Source organism: Syngnathus typhle, linkage group LG22 (assembly GCF_033458585.1).
Source record: "Syngnathus typhle isolate RoL2023-S1 ecotype Sweden linkage group LG22, RoL_Styp_1.0, whole genome shotgun sequence".
Classification (NCBI taxonomy): domain Eukaryota; kingdom Metazoa; phylum Chordata; class Actinopteri; order Syngnathiformes; family Syngnathidae; genus Syngnathus; species Syngnathus typhle.
The window spans coordinates 405,047-424,426 of NC_083759.1; the positions used below are offsets into that span (position 1 = coordinate 405,047).

Below are 19,380 nucleotides of genomic sequence, written 5' to 3' on the forward strand. Positions count from 1 at the left end.
GTTGCACATGAGAGGGCGACTGAATGAGGCGTGACGACCTGGACCATACGTGAGCGAGCCCATCAGCCAGCCAGCCAGCGAGTGCGAGTGCGAGTGCGTGCCTTTGTAAGCAGTTATTCCTTGTTAGATATGTGTGTGCGTGCGTGCGCGCACATTTAATCCACTGAGCAAAGACACTTTAAGCTGTTAAACAGCTGAGTGTCAAAGGGCTCTTGTGAGGGCCCTGTGGCGCCTGCACTGACCCCTCCAAAGCGCGCGCACACACACACACACACACACACAGATTCATCTTAGCCGCCCAGACGGAGCGGTCAACTCAGCTGTTGCCACTTGTCATTTCCAAAGTACATGACAAGAGCATGTGATGAGGATACACAAGAAACGCGTGCATAACAATGGCAATGTGTCTTTGGCTTTGCCACTTTTGAATGGAGCACATTTGCATGCCTTGAAGGCGAGGCAAATCTTTCCATTCTTTGGCTGACCATTATCAAAGACCATTGTGCACCCCCTTCACTTTCAGATATCAAATACTTGTTTATCTATGACTATATTTTGTCCATGGTTGTCATATTGGATGAAAGGCTTTCTTTCCAGCAATATGGAAGCCATTGTTTTCCAGAGATTCCTTGTAACGAGAAGGGAGGAATGTTGAAAAGGACGTTTGCACGGCCACAGACAGCAGGTGTCCTTTCTGTCCATTCAAGACAGCCATCAGAATGCTTGACAAGTGGCAGCGGAAAGGTGCGGCCTTCGCAAAGCCACTCACTCCATTGGTTGGGAAGCCGGCCACGTCCGCATTACGATTCCAATGGCCATTGGGACATTGTTTCCCAAAGCACTTTTCTTTGCCCCCCCCCCACAAACCTTCCTTCCCTCCGTCCTGGTTGTGCATTTGCAGCTAGCCCTCCCCCCACGCAGCCATTATCTCCTCTTATCTCTTTCTAAGTCCTCGTGGTCCAAGCCCTAAAAATGGCCTCATATTGTTGCTCAGGAGGAGTTAAGATGCTCTTGGCTGCACTGAAACGCTCCCAGCAGATGTTCTGCCATTTGAGCGCATTTGACTGGCCGGGCTTTTCTTTCTTTGATAGAGGGAGGGAGGGAGGGAGGGAGGGTGGTGGTGGAAAGAATAGAATAGATGGAGGGAGGGAGGGAGGGCGCTTTTCACCATTAGAAGGCCAACAGCTGGTTGCTTGGCTTCCTCCCTGGGTGCATTAACCTCGCTGGCCCTCTTGCAGCAGTGCCAGGGCAAGGAGCCTCTCAGCATCTGGAGCTAGCAAGTCGGCAGGCAGGCAGAAAAAGAAAACAACATCAATGTCACCAGTCTGGGCGCAAGATGGAAGCGAGTGAGCGAGCGAGCCCGTTGCCAAACGTTGGCCTCCCAAGGAATGGCCCGCCCGAGAGCAGAGTGGGAACGCCGTACCTGATCAAAACGGAAATACACGTTGCTGGCCCTCAAAGACGAGACGAGCGCGTGTTTCTCTCCAAATGGATCTCCTGTTTCCCCCTTCTCTCTCTCTCTCTCTCTCTCTCTCTCTCTCCAATTTGCAGCTTGCATGGCTTTTCTTGAGTAAACACGCCCATTGTCTGCACGTCTCTCAACCCTCAGCAGCTGCTTGTCCTCCTCGTCATCATCGTGGCCGTGGCTATCATCACGCTCGCCATCACCGTGGGGCGGCCACAAAAGGCGCGTACAGGCGGGCACAATGGGCCGGGTGGCTCCGAGGAGCACATCGAGGCTAGGAGCGCTGTTTGAATAGGCCGCGGCCGCCGCTTTCTTCGGCTTTTGACGGGCCTTTGTCGGTGGGCCGTTGTGTGTTCAAGGCAAAGGTGCGCGACAATACGGGCAGGTGCTCCGCCTTTCACCTCGCCGCCGTTTGTTAGCACAGGGAGCACAAAAGATGTGCAACGGTCAAGGAGAAGGCCGCCGCCGCCGCCGCTCGCTCGCTCCAAGTTGTCCTGGATGGCGTCTGGTTCCATCTGCAGCACATTTGACTTGACATTGAGCTACTGCGAGGCTTTTACAGAATTTCTTGGACCGCATTGTGTTTTCACAAGCAGTTATGGATCCAATGGTTAAGTGTTGGCCCAACTGCCCAACACACAAGAAAGGCAAAGGCTGCCATCCTGACACAATTCCTCACTCGCTCGCCCCCCCCCCCCCCCCCCCAGCGGGCGGGCGGGCGGCCGCCGCTCTCTTTGCCACCAGCAAATCCGGGTTTGAGCGCAACTTAAGCACTTAGCCGTAATCCCCATGAAGAGGCGATAGCCCCCTCGCACAAGTCACTTTTGCGCCATTAAAAGGCGCACAATGGGGGCGTGTTAGGGACTCACTTAAATGGATTGAGCACAAAGCCGGCGGCGCGTGATAACTTTTGAGCTGCGAAGAATCCGCCATTTACACCCCTCCTTTTGTGCATTCTCCGCCGTGCGCTTGTCTCAACAGTCTAAGCCGCTTTCTTTCATCCCTCCTTTTTCGCCCCAACATCTCCACGGAGCCCGCACGGGGGAGCGGCGGGCGGCCGGCTGGCCGGCCCGCTTCTAATCTTTGCCACCTAATCTGGCCTCCAGTGGAGCAAACGGCACCAGCGCTAATTCCCATCCTCCGCCTTATCGGGTCAAGAAGGCCCAAACATAAGCGGAGCAAAGCTTCCGATGGACTACAAACACCATCGTCCGCAATCAATTAAGAATAGAATAGGAGAGGCGCCGGCGGGCGAGGAGGACGGGACGGCGTCAAGGACACGTTGTCTCGGAACAACGCAAAGTCAAGTGCAAGTGTACAGTAGCAAAATATTCACCATTCAACATTTCAATGGAGCAATTATTTTTCTATATTCCATGTAGTGTACCATTTTACTCAAGTTCATTTACTTTTCATCTATCGACAAATAGACGTGATATTGGACCTGCTAGTCCTCATGATATAATTTGCTATTTTGGTGGTAGATTGTACTTCCTCAATTATTTCTTTCCTTCTCCACAATGAGCAACGCTAAAGCAACTCCTATGTATATTAAGAAAGGTCGGCACAAAAGACAATCATCCTTCCGCGCGTCCATTTTCTAGCAAAGTCGGAGCCGCTGACAAAATCGTCTCTTTGAGGACGCGCGCTGGATCCGTTTGCCTGGCGTGGGTGGCGTGCGGGCATTGAGGCCAGCGTGCCGGAGGAAAGCGAAGCGGGCTAATCCAGAGGTTTGGCCGACCGGCGTCTTCCGGCGAATCTCTGCGGGAGGTAGCGGGGGGGGGCATCCTCGGGGCTGGCTGGCCGGCCTCCCTAACGCTTTGATTAAGCTCATTGAGCCCGTACCCCGACGCTCGCGCGGGCTAAACCTCCATTTAAGGGCTAGACAAAGACGGGGCCCCGGGGACGGATCAGATCAGGCTTTTTCATGCCGACCGCTGCCGACCACTGGCACGCGCTCACTTCTAGACGTTTGCAATGTACATAATAGACAGAAAGAAATTGTGTGTCCCTATATAGACAAATAGATCAAATTGGATTGGTGACACAAGCCAGTTCGACCACAGCGGACGGGCCGGCGCTTGCGCAGATGACCTCGAGCCAAATGGGATGGGCCGACACCAAACCAAGACCGTGGCTAAGAAATGAGCAATGTAGGTCGGATGCCGACGGAACGCCCGCCCACCCGCCCGCCCGCCGCTGCCGAGAAGCGCCTCGGCATCTGCGCATTGTGGCCGTCAAGTATTGTTTGGGAGGATAAAGGCTCGGGGTACAGCGGCCGGCCGGGCCAGGCCAGGCCAGGCCAGCTTTCCCTCCCTGACTCTGCTGGCTGGGCTGTAAAGCTACTAAGTAGCAGCTGTCCACCTGGCCAAGGGAAAGCCTTTTAGTGACACACACACACACACACACACACACACACACTGCACGCCCTCTTGAGAGGAGAAATGCTCTCTCACTACTTGTGTACACTTACATGTGTGTGTGTGTGTGTGTGTGTGTATGTAGAAGAGGCCCAGATGGTCAGGGAGGGGGAGCGGTGGCCAGTGCCGCCGAGCGAGCGAGCGAGCGAGCGAGCGAGCAAAGGCGGGAAACAGAAGAGAGCGAGCGAAAGAGAGTTGGAACGAGAAGGACGAGGGGCCGGCGGCCGAAGGGAAAGACGGCGAGAGCGAAGCGTGACGGCCACGCAACCACAGCAAACGCTAACACGGGGGCGCGGACAGACAGACAGACAGACAGACAGACAGACAGACAGACAGACAGACAGACAGACAGACAGACAGACAGACAGACAGACAGACGGGCAGGCACTTCATTAGGTACACGCACGCCTCCCTCAATATTTTGGGGCTCGGCTACTTCAGAGAGAGAAAATGTGGCAATGTGGCAAAGATGGCATCTTTATGCCGACCGACTATTAACATTTGATCGGACAAATACGTTTGCTGCCAAATCAAATGACGTATGGCGGAGAATGAAGAGCTTCTTGTTTTGCTTTGGAAAAGGGACAACAATTCAAGTCAAATGTGGGCTCGCTCGCATGGAAAGGAAAGTCTTCTATCCAGATGGCGATGATATTATTATTATTACCCTTCTGCCCTCCCGCCTGCCCCCCCAACCTTTAATTCATTTATTTCATGTCACAGTTGCGCTTTGATCGCTCCTCTCCAATTATTAATGCGCTTTCACCGCCGCACGCTGCTCTTGAAGTCATCGTTCCAGTCTCGCCTTTGATTGCTACACCTGATGGGAAAAGCGCTCGCTCGCTCCCTTGCCCGCTCGCTCGCCCGCCCGCTCGCTCTTCCACCCCATTCCAAGTCGGACTTTTTTTTGTTGTTGTGTTGGAACATTTGCGCGCACGCACACACATGAGCTACATTGTCTGGAGTCCCTCCAGAGGCATTGGCGTGTGTCACTCATCTATTATTGATCACATCCAACTGCCATCATGGAGTGCGCATCATTTAGGGATGTGCCATTCGGTGCTCACACACACACACACGCACACACACGATGGCTCAAGTACAATGGTGCAATCAAGAATATTTGTATAAAAGTGTGGTAAACGGTTCACAGAAACAGCTTTTGCGATTGCACACGTGTTGCCGTGACAACACCAAATCCCTGACTTTACTTGCCTATACTGATATTTGCCAGTCGTATTGATTGATGAATACTTCTGAGCCTGCCTGCCTGCCTGCCTGGAAAAATAGTTTTGATCATAATACAGTCCAAACAAGAGAATATTCATATCAACGACATTCTTAAACGGGACTGCAAATGAAGGACAGCATTCTTTGCTGAATTTAATTTGGAATGTAATATTGCAAGAATGTGAGTATTGTTACCTTATCCATTTAGGTGCGTTGTGGAAAGCTTTCCCAGGCCGATGCTATTCATTAGCCTGTATTTGGTGTTTTGCATTATCTGCTAGCATTAAGCTAAAACAAAGCCATCTATCTGCCATCTTTGTCTTACATACACAGCTTGGAATTTTGGGATATGTGTTCATCAAGGGATGTTGGGAGAAATTGAAGACATTACCGTCAAGTGCATGTTGAGTGACATCATGGAATTTGCCGGTGCGACTCTCACGACGCCGGACCCTGGGACACAACAGAGACAGAACAGACTTGTTGTTTGGGTTGACGAGGTGAGACCGGAGTGGAGTGGCCCACTCGACATGCGCCTGCCCGCCCGCCCGCTCGCTCGTTCTCGTGCACCCCCCATCCTTTTTTTTTTTTTATCCAAATGCAAGTCACCGTGAAAAATGTGCTGGTCCAATATTTGCACAGAAGTGGTGCTGGGACAGACAGATAACCTATCAGTATTTGAGTTTGGCTTCCCATGCTCCAAATAGCCATCCTCCGCCTGTTTAGCTTATTGATTGGCTTGGCAAGAAACTAGGTCCCCTCAGCAGTGACCAAGGTCATACAACACATGGACTCTGTGCCACCCATACAAGCCCCCCCCTTAACAGCCTCCCAACCAAACACCCACCCACCCACTTTGCTTTTCCATCAACACACAAGATGATCCAAAACAAACAAACAACTGGAGAGCATGAAGACACGGTGGAGGATTGCGCTCCTATTTGCAGCCCGATGTGCGTGTGAGTGTGCGATGACTCAGGGTGAGGACCGGAGGCGGCGTCCTGCGCTCGTTCGCTCGCTCGCTCGCTCGCTCTTCTGTGGGAATCAATGAGATTGAATTGTGAAGGTTTTCTCAGGGGCACGAGCCCCGCCTGTCAATAGTGCTCCATGTCACAAGTGCATCGCAAGTGCACCGACCGCTCTTGCCCTTCACCACAAAGCGGCCTGGCCTGGCCTGGCCTGGCCTGGCCTGGCCTGGCCTGGCCTGGCCTGGCCTGGCCTGGCCTGGCCAGGCCGGGCCTGGCCGGTCCGACAAAGGAAAACCTGCCGGACGGAACGGGATCCACTTGCGTCCCGTTCCAATAAGATTCAAACCGTCGTTTGGCTTGGATTTTTACAAGCGGCTGCCCAATGCCCCAATTTTCTCCCAGAATACGCTGATAAACATTCAATCGATGTTCCGTGGGCCACAGCTGCGCGCTGATCCGGGCCCCGGGGCTGGCCCGGAGGCTGCGGCCGGGCCGGGCCGGCCTCGGAGCGGCGCGCGGGATGGGCTCCAAACACACAAGAGCGCTGCGGATATGTGGCTCCAAACGGAAAGTTTTCGCTTGCATTTTTCTGCTAGCACGCCGCCGCAAAACAGCTGTGTGCAATGTGACGCTGGCGTGCACTCGCGCTCCATTACTGTCGCCCGTTGTTACTTTCTTCTCCTTCCCCTTCCTTCCGTCCATCCATCTATCAGCGAGCGTGTGACAAGGGCGCCTGATGGTTACTTGGATTGTTGCATTGCATTGGTGCTCACCTGCGCTATGTCTTCTATTCTCGGCGCTTTTGTTTCTTCCTTGTCCTCTTTGGCTGCCATCTCTCTCTCTCTCTCTCTGTCTCTCTCTCTCCTTCTGGCATGGCTTGCTTCCCTTGGTCTGCCCTTGCGCCGTTTCTCCTCTGGCTCACCTCTCGTTAAGCTCCGGTGTCACCGCGGCCGCCGCCGTCGCGGCCAACCACCCACGCGTCTCACACCTAGCAACATTTTTTTTTTTTTCTTCTAATGGCAAGCATTTGGATACTTTTGCCATGTTTTGAAGTGCTACCTTGCGCCTTCAAAGTGGACCACAGAGGTATTGCGCAAGGTGGCGACTCCATTTAGGATGGAGATGGGCTTGATGGGATTCTAAGAGTCAAAGGATTGATTTGAAAGATTTAAAAGGGCAGCGCCGCCCCCGACGAGCGTCTCGAGTTGTTTTTCGGATGTATTAATTGCAAATAACTCATTGAAAACAAATGGACTGCATCGCATGGAGCCTCAAAACACTGCTGCTGCTGGCCCAGCAATCCTACAATGCCTCGACTGAACTCAAGCTAATTGCCTCTCACTGTCCAGGTGTCCCAATATTTGTGTTGAGCCTTACCTTGACCACCCCGACCGCAAACACGCACGCACACGCACGGCTCCTCCAGCGCGACACAATGCATCGCAAAGACCAAACTCGGTGTGAAGGGCTAAAATAATTGTCGCTAATGGCGCCAGGTCCACTTCACGCCATTTAGGGTGTGAACATAAGAGCCGCCGCTTTGTGCTGGCTAATTTTCTTTCCAGTTGAGTAAGTGGTCAAGGATTTTTTTGAAATTTGCAGCATTGTTTCAGGAGGCGTCCATTTTGGAGAGCGGCGAGCAGCCCCCACCCCCGCCCCCTTCGCCCTCCCCCTACTCCAGGAACAATGGCATACACTCCAGAGATGCGGCGTATCAAGTATGTTTATGAGAGCGCTGGCACAATAGCGGGGGCGAGATTGCACAACACAAGGAAGGAGCCGACCAGATACGGCAGGCTTGTTTGAAACGCCGGAGCGGGAGGTGGCGGCCCCTTGGAAGCGAAGCCCGCGCTCAGCTCACGCCCCGAGGCCGGCCCCGGGGCGGCCGGCGTCACCCTCCTTCCTGCAACTTGCACACCCAAAAAGTTTGCCCTCTTTGCACACTTGCTCTCTCGTCATCTCAATTTTTCTTTTCCACAATCGCAGAACAAAGAGCAGCGTCGATGTGACATTTGATAAACACGCATTTGCATTAGCGTTAGCTGAGGTCGGGATTAGCAGCGTTCATCCTCAAAATGTTCCGCCCGCCCGCGTGTGTGTGTGTGTGTGTGTGTGTCGTTTTTCTGGCTCTCTTTATGGATGGATCTACCCCCCCCCCACACCTCCTCCCGTTGTTTGTGTGGCCGTCAGAAATCCGAAAGGACGCACAAATATTTGAAAGGGTGATTACAAATCATTTGGGAAAACAGATTATTGAGTGTTTCTCTTTTTTTGCTGCGGTGCTTGTTAATCAATGCGCAAACAAAAAGAGGAGTCAAAGGGGGTCACCCGCACAAACCCGGTTACTTTGTGTTTTCTGGCACGCGTCCCTCGACGTGTCACATTTACGCCGCCGTTTCTTGGTTGAGAGGGAAGAATTAGGCGGCGAGAAAGAGCCGCCGCCGTTGACCGCACAGCGAGACGCTGATCAGCTTAGCGTCGTCGTCGTCGTCGTCTTTGAATCTTTTTCCAAACTCCCGGGGAGCACACATGCCGCCCACTGAATGGAAGAGATATCTTTCTATATATGAAAGAAAGTGAGCAAAAGAAGTGGCCTGCTGTTGTCCTCCTTGGGCACCTTTGTGCTATTTCTCTTCTCAGCCACATTTGATCCTCAAAACTAGGACGATAATAATTGATCGAAAGGGAGGGAGGGAGGGAGCTCCTGTTTGCACCACATGCAAAGCCATGCTGCGGGGATGACGTGAGGAGTGGCATCAGCCATCCCAGCACATTAGATGCAAGAACGGAGCAAGGAGCCCCAACAGACGGCGCAAATTTGCGTCCTTATTGCTCGCTCATGGGTCACAAATGGCGTCCGTCCGTGAATGCCGGCAAAGGAGGGCCCGCATTGCCCCGCTTGCGCTCTTTAATTGGAGACATGACAAAACAACTGTCCTTTGCATCTTCATCGCTCCTTCATTAAAAGCTTGCGCTCTCCTTCCTTCCTGCCTCACTTTATCCGATTAGAGCCCCCATTAAGCAAAGCCGAGCGGGCAGGGCAGAAAAGGCCGGGCGGGCGGTCGGGCGGGCGGTCAGCCACGCAGGCAGGCAGCCACGCAGGCGGTCAGCCACGCAGGCAGGCAGGCAGCCACGCAGGAGATGCTCATCGGCATCCCGTTAGGAGATGGAATTTCCACAAAGACAGCTCGGGCAAATGAAAGCATTTTCAGAGAGTGGTAGGAGAGGCACGCAGGCACGGATTTGCAGTGGGACCCCCGCCCCGCCCGGCCCGGGTGACCCGTCCAGCCTCCTCATCTTCCCCACTGGCAAACAGAAGCGGCTGAAGGACTGCTAAACTCTACTTGAGCGGTCCTCCAGTGCAAACACTCATTTACCTGAAGTGATTTTAGCCCTCTTGTCTCCACAGCTAATGGCGGCCAGGACGGCCAACAATTAAAAGTTGCAAACCGTCCGTTGAGCGAGAAACCATCCGAATAAGGCATTAGCGGGGCAACTCCGGCTCGGAAAAGTGCTTTTGTTCCGTGCGCCCATGTAAATAAACAGCAGCGAGTTCAAAGTCGCTAAGTCATACGGATTTCCCGCCGTCAAGTAGCTCTAAAAGGCTTTGGGATTTGCAGAGTGGACATAGCCTTTTTTTTTTTCTTCCACTCAGAGTGGTCGGTCTGAGATTCGAAGAGGGGAATGATGCGAGAGGGAGGAAAAAAGAAGGAGGCCGAGCGCTCCCTCGGGACGGCGCAAACCCGTCGCCGGGCCTTATTTCGCATCGGCTTTGCTCAGATCTGCCCTAATCCTTCCCTCTTGAACCTTGGTCCATCCAGCCAGCCAGCCCAACGTGCGTGCCAACAGATTAGCACAAAGAGAAGGCCGGCCGGCCGGCGAGCGCGGGAATTCAGCCCGGCCGAGGACCCCGCCCGGCGTGATCTCGCAAAGATACCTCGCCGCGCTGGCCTGAAATCCAGATTAAGCAGCCCTCTCAGGGCGCATATTAGCATGAGCGCAATGTCTTTTATTTCTAGATTTATCTGATTTGCAAAAGAGATCATACGAGCTCGAGTGTGACAAAATCTGCCTTGGGTGCTTTAGGAGGGACGGAGACCGCGTAATCCACGCGGCTCGAAAAGCCGGGGAATTATTTAAGAAGCCCTTTGTTGTATTCCTTTTGGAAGAGATGAGTGAGGGGGAGGGGGGGGGGCTACTCGGCCACAGATTATGCGATTTCAATTAAGAGGCTAAAGATAAACGATCGGAGGATTGCCATGTCCCTTTTTAAAAGGATATGAAAAAGAGCAGCAGAGAAGATGACGACAGCTCAAGAGCGAGCCTGCCTGCCTGCCTGCCTGCCTGGGCCAGCTCCAATCAAAGCCACAGTTGGGAGAGTTGGAAGATTTCCTTCTGTTCTCCTTTCTGTTGAAAACGTGAACGTCCAAATTCAAGCTTCCCCTTTACTTGTGGACAGCGCACACCACTGTCACTGTTGGAGGTCCACTTCTCCAACAAGCCAGGCACAGAAGTGCCGAGAAAAAAAAAAGGCTGGCTAAAACATCTCAATCATAAAATTGGACAAGATTCTTTGCCTCAATTTCTTAAGCGCACGATCCCAGAAGGAGCGCTCTGGCAAACTTCTCCTTTTAGCTGCCGGCCATTGTTTTCCGGCCGGCGCTGGCTCGCTGGCTGGCTCGCTGATGGTGGAGCGCTTCGCAGTGTTCCCAGACCGCGGCCCCTCTCTGTTGCGCTGGAGGGCCCTTGAGGCGGCCATTACGCGGACGCCCGCCTCGCAGAGGCTCGTCCAGGCATATGGGTAATTACTGAGCTAATAGAGTGATGGAGAGAGAGGCGGAGGCAGGAGCCTCGGCCAATTAGATGATGCATTAGTGCTCTGTCTTTTGTAAGCACCTAATGTACGCCGCGCCGCGCCGCGCCGGGCCGAGAAAACGTGTCATTTGCAAAGGGTCGGGATCCTTGAGCAAATGCAAACAGGCGAGCAGAAAACATGGCAGGCCAGCCTTGCAGTTGCCCAATTACGGGGCAAAATGTATCAAATGGCACATGCAAACACACGCGCTTTGTTTTGCTCTCAAGCGTGTGAAGTCACGGGCCCAATGCAGATGAGTCCGACTCAACGGGGACACCCCGGCCGGTCCGTTGGGGTCCGCTAGGAGAAGCCACTCCATCAATTACGCGCCTAATGACGGCCGCAGCTGTAATCGCACTCAGCTCAAGCGTTTTACACGCCTTCTCCTCGTTTTGTTTTGCGCTATTATCATTTACATTTGTCAAAATGCAGAGCGGCGCATGGAGCGTGCTTCTTGTTCTTGTCAAATGGCTGTCAACTTTGAGAGTTGAAGTAAGGTCATGTCGGATGCAAATAGTAGCACGATGGAGGTCGGAGGTCTCAAGCGCTTTCGTTGTATTTCAACTGGCGCCCATGCGACCTTGCTACTACACGCTGACAACGAGGGAAGTTGGAGGGCAATTTAGAATTTTTTTCGCGCAATTTTTTGTTTTTCTTCTGCTCCTTTCGGATGGATTGATCTTGCGCTTCAAAGAATTTGCGAGTCGGATCACCTTGAGGAGCGGAGCTGGGGGCAAAATGAAAAGCCCCCAAATCTGTTTTTCAAGAGCGGTTGAAAGGCGGCGGCGGCGGCAGCGGCGGCGGCGACTGCTGAGCGCGGCCGCCGTCGCCCAGCAAGACTCCTGCCATGCGCCGGCCGCCATTGAAGTGTCGCCATTGAAGATGGCGCGCTTGAGCTTTGTGGAGCCACGTAGGTGAGAAAAGTCATTTGTGATTATTTCCCTCCCCGAGGGCAAATGTCATCATTTGGGTCATTAGCACGACGAGCGGACGGGCCCAGCGTGACGGGAAGATTTGCATAGTCCGCCTTGAGCCGGCAAGGCAAGCGGAAACTTGGTTATTTTGGCTGGCTGGCTGGCTGGCGGCAAAGGTACATACGTACGAGACAAACTTGCGAGTGGGGTCGCTTGTACGTATGTCAAGGCAGCGCGGCGGCGGCGGCGGCTATTTACTTCACCGCTTCTCACCGGTGACAAAAGCACAAAAGACATGCTAATGCATGACCCGCCTCTCCAGTCTCACCTCCTGCTATAGAGAAGCGCAGTTCTCAAGTACAGCCAACCTGGGCCCCAGCGGCCCCCGTCTCCCTTTTTTGTCTCCTGCCATCCGAGCGAGCGCGGTCTTTTTCGATTCAGTATCTGCGGAGGTGGGACTCGAGGGCCCTTCAGACGTCTACCGAGAAAGAGCACACGGCTGGGAAAGAGCTGGAGAGGAACAGAGAAGTTTTGGACGATGCCCCAGGGCGACGGCTCCATCTCTGTCATGCTAATGTGGCCGCGCCGCATCTCCTCGGAGTGGACTCATTGGGGTTGTTGACTAAAAGGATCTAACGGCGAGCACGATTGAAAGATTGGTGATTGAAAGCAGATGGAAAAAGAGGTCCGCCGGACTCGCAACTATTTTTCGAGGAAGTAGAAATGGCATCTGATGGACACCTGAGCGCGGGGGGGGCGTTCTTTCATTCAAGCACCTCATCTTGCAAGCACAAATCAAACTGATTTTGCACAAAATGGGGGGAAATTGGCACGCCTCACTTTGTACACAGAGCCCGAGGCGCACGGCTTTGCATTTTTCAGCCAGCAGCCATGGAAGACGCTGGCTGCCGAGAAGCCGGCGAGCCCTTTCCTCCGTCCTCTTGATTACTTTATTGCACCCAAAGTACTGGAGCAAATGGAGCCAGAATTTCCTGGAGGTAGCATATCGCTCAGGTCTCAATTGGTGCGTCGAGAGGAGTTGGGCTGGGGCGGGGCGGGGATGGCTCTTCTGGCGTGTTTCTCCACAGTCATGGAGAGTCTGTGAAGCAACAGAAGCGGCTTGGCAGTGGGAGAGCCTGCCGTGCAATGAAGAGCGACGTGCCAAGCCTGCAGCTAGCGTCCTTCGCCGCTCGCTCAAAACTCGCAAAGTGTCACTCAGCGGAGAGGGGGGGGCTGGACGAGCGGACGATGAGAAGAAGAGACGCACGGCTAAGGACCAGCCTCCGCCATCTGCTTTGGAGCAGGCCCAAAAATCTTGAGCCGTCCCACAATCCCTGGCTGGCGCAGGCCCTCGGGCCGCTTTCTCCCGTCTCGCTCCTCCGCAATGAAGTCATTCATTCCTTTCTTCGCTGCCTTTCCTAATGAGCGCAAACAAGCCTGGGTCGCTTGGGTGGGGCAGAAGGGCTGCCTAAGGATGGCGCTGTTTGGAGACGGCCGCCAAGTGCACGCAAACAACTTGAGATCTTTCAGCATCTTCTGAAATGGCTCGCAAACAAACTCCCTTCCTCTCTCGGCAGGCAGCATTATGAGAGTGCAAGCGGGGCTGGCCGTTTTTGCAAGCTATAAATAGCAACGCAAACAATGTGCCGTCCCAGCCCGTAATCAGGCTGATTGTGCGTTATTACGTGACCATCTGCAGAAGGGTGTCGGGGGGCTCGGCGCATGCCTGCCGCCGCCGAACCGGCCCAGGGATTCAGATCGTCTTTAATAACACATTTTGGGGATGAATGCCTCTCTCCCTCGCCTTTTTTTTTTTTTTTTAAATAGTCACAGATTGCTCCATTTGTCGATCTCCAAACGGGCGAGAGAAGCGGTGGACAGATAGAGCAAATCTCCAGATTAGAGATTAGCCCTGCTAGCAGATTTAAAAAGGGCCGTCTGGTGCCGGGCCAGGCTGCTCGGGCATCCGCGCGGCTTCCGCCGGCTCGGCTCGGCCCGGCCCGAGTAGCCAGGACGTGCCGTCACATCCCTGACCGATTGCCTGCCTCTCTTGGAGACTTCAGGTTGTGGACGGGCCACTTCCAGGCTGGAGCCCAAGATGATTCAAAAAAGAAAAGCCACCCCCTTGCCCCTCCCTCCAACGATGTGGTTCTTTTTAAGCAGGTTTCTCGGGCCGACTTAATGCCCATTTTAGCAAGAGTGTAAGTAATCTGCTGTAATCGGCACGTTCACCCAAACACGCGGGCGGCAAATGGACGTGATGGAAAGCTACGTGGTGTCAACCATCACACGCTCCCCCCAGCATGCTTGGAAGGGGGGGGGGGGGGTGGTGTAGGTAAAAAGATCAGGCGCAATCTGCGTCAATTTCTCAGCCATTGGGATGTTTTTAATCAGGTTTGGAATATGTTTAACAGACATTTGGGGCATCTGTTGACTCGCTAAATCTCATAAGCGTCGCCCAAGCGTTTCGCAAGCGCGGGCTTATTGGCAAGAGGCGCGCACACACTCAAATGTGTCTTTTTGTTTGTGTCAAACAAAGCAAAAGGCTCAGTTTGGATTTTGCGATCTAAGTGACAAGGCTGACGTCGGCCAAAGCGCGTCAGGCACATCCACGCTACTTTTCGCTATATTGGATCGAGAAAAAAAAGGGACGTTTGCATTTCAATCTTCAATTAGCGGTTGGCAATGACAGCTGCACGGCGGCCACGCGTTGTGCTCCGACGCTGAAGGCTGCTTAGCATCCGGCCGGCCGGCCGGCCAGCCAGCCAGCCGGCCAGCGGTGCCTTAAAGATGCAGACGGCAAATCTCGGAGAGGGGCGAGCGTCCATCTGCCCGCCTCGCACCGCTTGGCTTTATTTTTTCTCATCAGCCACCACAAAAGAGCCCCAGATCCAATCACGGGATCACAAGCGGGCCAAGACCGCCACAACGGGAGCCAAGGAGGAAGGCGGCGGAATCCACGGCCCAAGATCCCATTTATAGCGTAAGCCATTCCAGAGAGCGAAAGATGCACGGCGACCTCTTCCAGAAGTGCAAAATGAAAAGAGAGGCGTCACAGCGGAAAGACGAGGGCAGGAAAATATTTAAAAGGCGGCCAGGCCCGGCCGGCCTAGCCGGCTGGCTGCCGGTAATTGCGTGAGAGCGGCTCATCAGTGGCAATGCATTAGAATAATGGAAATAGATGCACGGCGGAGACCTACGGAGGGCAACGCGTGCGTGCGTGCGTGCGTGCGAGCACCACTCGCACTCCCAACAATTATGTCATTAGCGCCATCGCACCGCGTTGTGGCAAATGACAAAAGTAAATCCAAACCTGAAAGCGTCAAAGGTTTTTCTTGTTCTACTTGCAAACAGGGATACAACATTTTCTGGAGGCTTTCTGCTCAATGTATTGCGGGCCAGGGGACAAATAGACAAATGAACTCACGGTGCACAGGAGGGCGGCCACGACCAGACTTGTGTGTGGCTGGCTGGCTGGCTGGCTGACTCCAAAGTCAAGTGATTGAAGGTCCATCTGAGGAGGGAGAAAGGCAACTTCACTTTGGTAAGCACAACATGATTTTTGGAAACGTAACCGAGTCAAAGTAGCTTGTTACTAAGCAACCGAGGATGTCGTCCAACATCGCAAATCACCGTCCCCTGTCTACTTTTCAATTTTGAGGACACAGACCACGTCTATTCCCTTGCAAATGGCTACAGCACGAGCACGGGAATCCCCATTTTTAAACAGATCACCGTTTGACCCCCATCGGGCTATTTGGAGATCCAGACGAGACCTTCCGCCCCCCTTTCAGTCTGCACAAAAGCAACAGACGAGAGGAAAAGAGTTAAATGTGCTGCACTTTCCTCCTTCCTATGGTGGCCGTCTAAAACCAGCGCAAGGGGCCTTTCAAAAGTGCCAGGACCTCACTAGGCTTAAGAAAACAAGAGGGAGACGACCCTTTTAGCCCCAACGAGCGTCCGGCGGATCCGCTGGACACGGCGGATACTTCCCGCATTCAAGACGGGCCACCCGCTGAGAAGAAAAACAAACAAGCAAATCTGATGGCTCGACACTTGCGCCAACTTACAAAAGGAAGGCAGGCAGGCGGGCGGGCGGGCGGGCAGGCAGGCAGGCGGGCGGGCGGGCGGGCAGCCAGGCAGCCAGGCAGCCAGGCAGGCAGGCAGGCAGGCAGGCAGGCAGCCAGGCAGCCAGGCAGGCAGGCAGGCAGGCAGCCAGGCAGGCAGGCAGGCAGCCAGGCAGGCAGGCAGGCAGGCAGCCAGGCAGGCAGGCAGGCAGGCAGGCAGCCAGGCAGGCAGGCAGGCAGGCAGGCAGGCAGGCAGGCAGGCAGGCAGGCAGGCAGGCAGCCAGGCAGCCAGGCAGGCAGGCAGGCAGGCAGGCAGGCAGGCAGGCAGGCAGGCAGGCAGGCAGGCAGGCAGGCAGGCCACTCTCAAATCCAGTCTGTACTTATTGTAATGGAGGATGAAAAAGATGAAAACGGAAGCGGCGCAGCGCCACGCAGGCACAACAAGCACGCGCAGGCACAACAAGAGGCCATTGAAAAGCATCAGCAGAGTCTTCAGAGTTAGCGGCGGTGTCCCGCGTGTTGGACAACACGCATTTATCTCAGCAGCGCGCGCCATTGTGCGCCAAAGGTGCGAGGTCTTTTCTTTTTCTGCGAAACCTCTTAGCGCGCCACGAGTGATAATGCGTCTCATTCTATGCTAATGCGTGCGTTTTACAGCAATCAGGCGACAGGTGACGATGGCGCTCGCCGCCAGAGATGTCGGTGAGCGCGCAAGTGTGGACGCAAGGCACCATTAGTGACTTCCCGGGCCCTCTTCAGGAATACAATGGGCGGCAAAATTGCTTTAATGGGAAAAAAGGGCTAATAGGAGACACGCGCGCGCATGCACACGTGCACGCACACACGCACCGCCTTAGCAAATCACTCAAGCCGTGGAGAGCTTGGCGGCAGAGAGGGAGAATATGATCACTTGAAAAAAATAGACATGGAGGAGAGAAAATAGATGGTGAGAAGCCAGCCGCTAGCCGCTAGCCGCTGCTCTCCTTCCACTTACTTTCGCCCACGGCTTTTCCAAAACGAGGGCCCGATAGCCCCCGGCCGGCCTCCCCCGGCCGGACAATCGCCCGCCCGCCCTTTCCTCAAACAAACGACAAAAGCTCCCTCATTCCAAACAGTGCCGCAGCGTACAAATACTTGATTCCATTTTTCAGCAGGCTGTACTTTACCCGAGAAATTGCTTTCTGGCTGCAAATCTAGCTAGCAAGCGAGATGTATTGCATGTCTCTCCTTCTTGCTCACACACACACACACACACACACACACACTTGCTGTGTAAGACACGTCTCAAGCGCCTCCTCTGTTCCCACCAGCAAAGGCCGGTGAGGCCCGCAGCATCTGTTTGACTGCAGGCCACGCCATAAGGCGGCGGGACTCGGAGGATCCTCGGCGCTCCCTCAAGATGGCCCTCCTCCGCTACTTTGAAAGGCGCCACCGCCGCCCCACCTGCTTCCCCTCCGTCTCCCAATCGGCAACGTGGTGGCTTGCGTCAAATGATTGTCAAAACCGATGAGACGTCAACGGGTCCCCTTCCCTCTGAAGCTCCCGGAGGAGGACGAGGTGTCGTCTGGCCGGGTGAGGGAAAGACGCGTGGCATCACGGGGAAGAGCCGTGCCTCAGAGGAACAAACAGATTAGCGGCTGGCTTCTTTACTCCCAGAGCAACATTCCCGGGAAGGTCTCCTAAACAGGCGTCGCATTCCCCTCCGGGTGCCCGGTGGCAAAGCCGCCAGAGCGCACCCCCTTCTCCTGCCCCCCCCCCCCCCCCCCCCAAAAACAAGATGAGAAACAGATCTGATGGCGCTCTCATCTGCACTTCTGTTAGTTCTTCTTGTGGAACCTCCAAGGTCGAACACCATTGGTGGTTTGAATTTGGAACGCTTTTCTCCCGTAGGAAATAATGGAAGTGCAGCATTGCGCACACGCACGCACACGCACGCGCACGCACTTGGGGGTCGGGGGGGTCTTGTGACATTGCGGTTCTCGGCGGCTAACGAGCGGAGCCGCAGAAGGTACGTGCAGCCGAGCGTGAGCAAAGCATTGAGACAGCACGGAGAGGAGAGGAGAGGAGACGAGCGCCCGGCTAATGCCGCGTTAGCGAGCCGCTGACGGCGTGCCTGCGCGGCCCTTCCACACGGATCACGGGGGCCCGCAGCGCGACGAAAGGAGACACCTCAGGTCTCGGGGGGGAGCCGTTAGTCGTCACACGTCTTTGGGCCACCGGTTGCGACTCCTTTCGCATCTGAGCCTCTCGCACGGAAAGGAGGGAGGGAGGGAGGGAGGGGGCCGCGGCGGGCGGGGAAGGTGAGCTGCGACGACGGACACTTGCGCTCCGGCGCCCTTCGGGAGGGAGCCGGGCACCTCGGCTAATCGGACCTGAAGTCCAGTTTATGGGATGTTAAGTCCCGCCCGCCATTGGTGAGAGTGCGGCATCAATGGAAATGTCACTCACTTGAAATTCAACTGTTAGACATGGCGTCGGTTGTTGGCTTGCAGGACACTTAATAAATAATAAAAAATAAACCATGATGGAATGCTCACATAGTTGAATAATTGTTCAAAACGGATTTCTCCTTACTTTGGCATTCTGCATAAGGTGCACGACCACCGTCAACGATGCAACATTTTCACAGTGTCAAAAAAAGCAAAAGTGTGTCATCGTAGCTAACCTTAACTTTTGCAGAGTGGACTTTCCAACCCAGAAGGTCTGGACCGCGAGATGGACGTGCGAGCCGAGGCGCACGGGCCGCCCTCGCGTGGCCTTACTGGACACAAAGCAGATCCCTAAGTTTTGCTCACCGTGGTGAAAACGGCACTGCACTGCTTGTCAACGACTTACCTGCACCGAGGTTGTCGTCTCGCCCATGTGCGTGCGTGCATGTGCGTGCGTGCATGTGTCAAGGTGGTGTGTGCATGTGGAGAGTTGGGGGGGATGTAATGAAGAGGCATTGTGCCTCTTCATAATGACATCATGGCTCTGACAGAAAGCTGGAGAAGATGCCCGAGGTTCTCCGAGCGGAACTCTTCAGCTTGGCGCAAGTGTGTGTGCGTGTGTGTCACTCCCTAGGCTATAGGAGGCCTCCTGGGCTTTGTGAGCTAAAGTCAAAGCGTCAAAGACAAAAACAAAACTTGACCACAAGCAATATGAAACAGAGGGCAGGCCATTTGGCCGCTGCTTGTGTGGAAAAGTGCGTGCGTGCGTGCGTGAATAGAGCAAAGACACCCGGGTGGGAAAAGACAACAGTGGCGGTGCCGTGCCATAGGGAGGGAGGGAGAAAGGGAGTGATAGGAGAGCGGTCCAGGAAGTTGGAGGGGTCAACTCGGCCTGCGGGCTCAGAGGGCTCACCACGAGAAGCGTTGCGTCACGGGAGTCCTTGGCGCGTCCTCTCCGTCTCGCCCGCGAGCAGACGGCGCCTTCCCTGTGGCAAAGACACGCGTGTGCGTGTGCACCTTGGCTCGCTGGCT

At 54.5% G+C, this 19,380-nt stretch overlaps 1 protein-coding gene across 1 annotated transcript in view; it reads right to left on the minus strand.

Annotated features, from left to right (window-relative positions):
• The window catches only part of LOC133146776 (prospero homeobox protein 1-like), a 51,111-nt gene extending 32,442 nt beyond the window's left edge, over positions 1-18,669 (minus strand). The window contains exons 1-3 of the mRNA XM_061270797.1: positions 18,585-18,669; positions 15,280-15,366; positions 5,507-5,568 (exon numbers count right to left, since the gene is read on the minus strand). The gene's annotated coding sequence lies outside the window, so the exon portion shown is untranslated. The remainder of the gene's footprint in view (positions 1-5,506; positions 5,569-15,279; positions 15,367-18,584) is intronic.
• Positions 18,670-19,380: the final 711 nt, after the last annotated feature.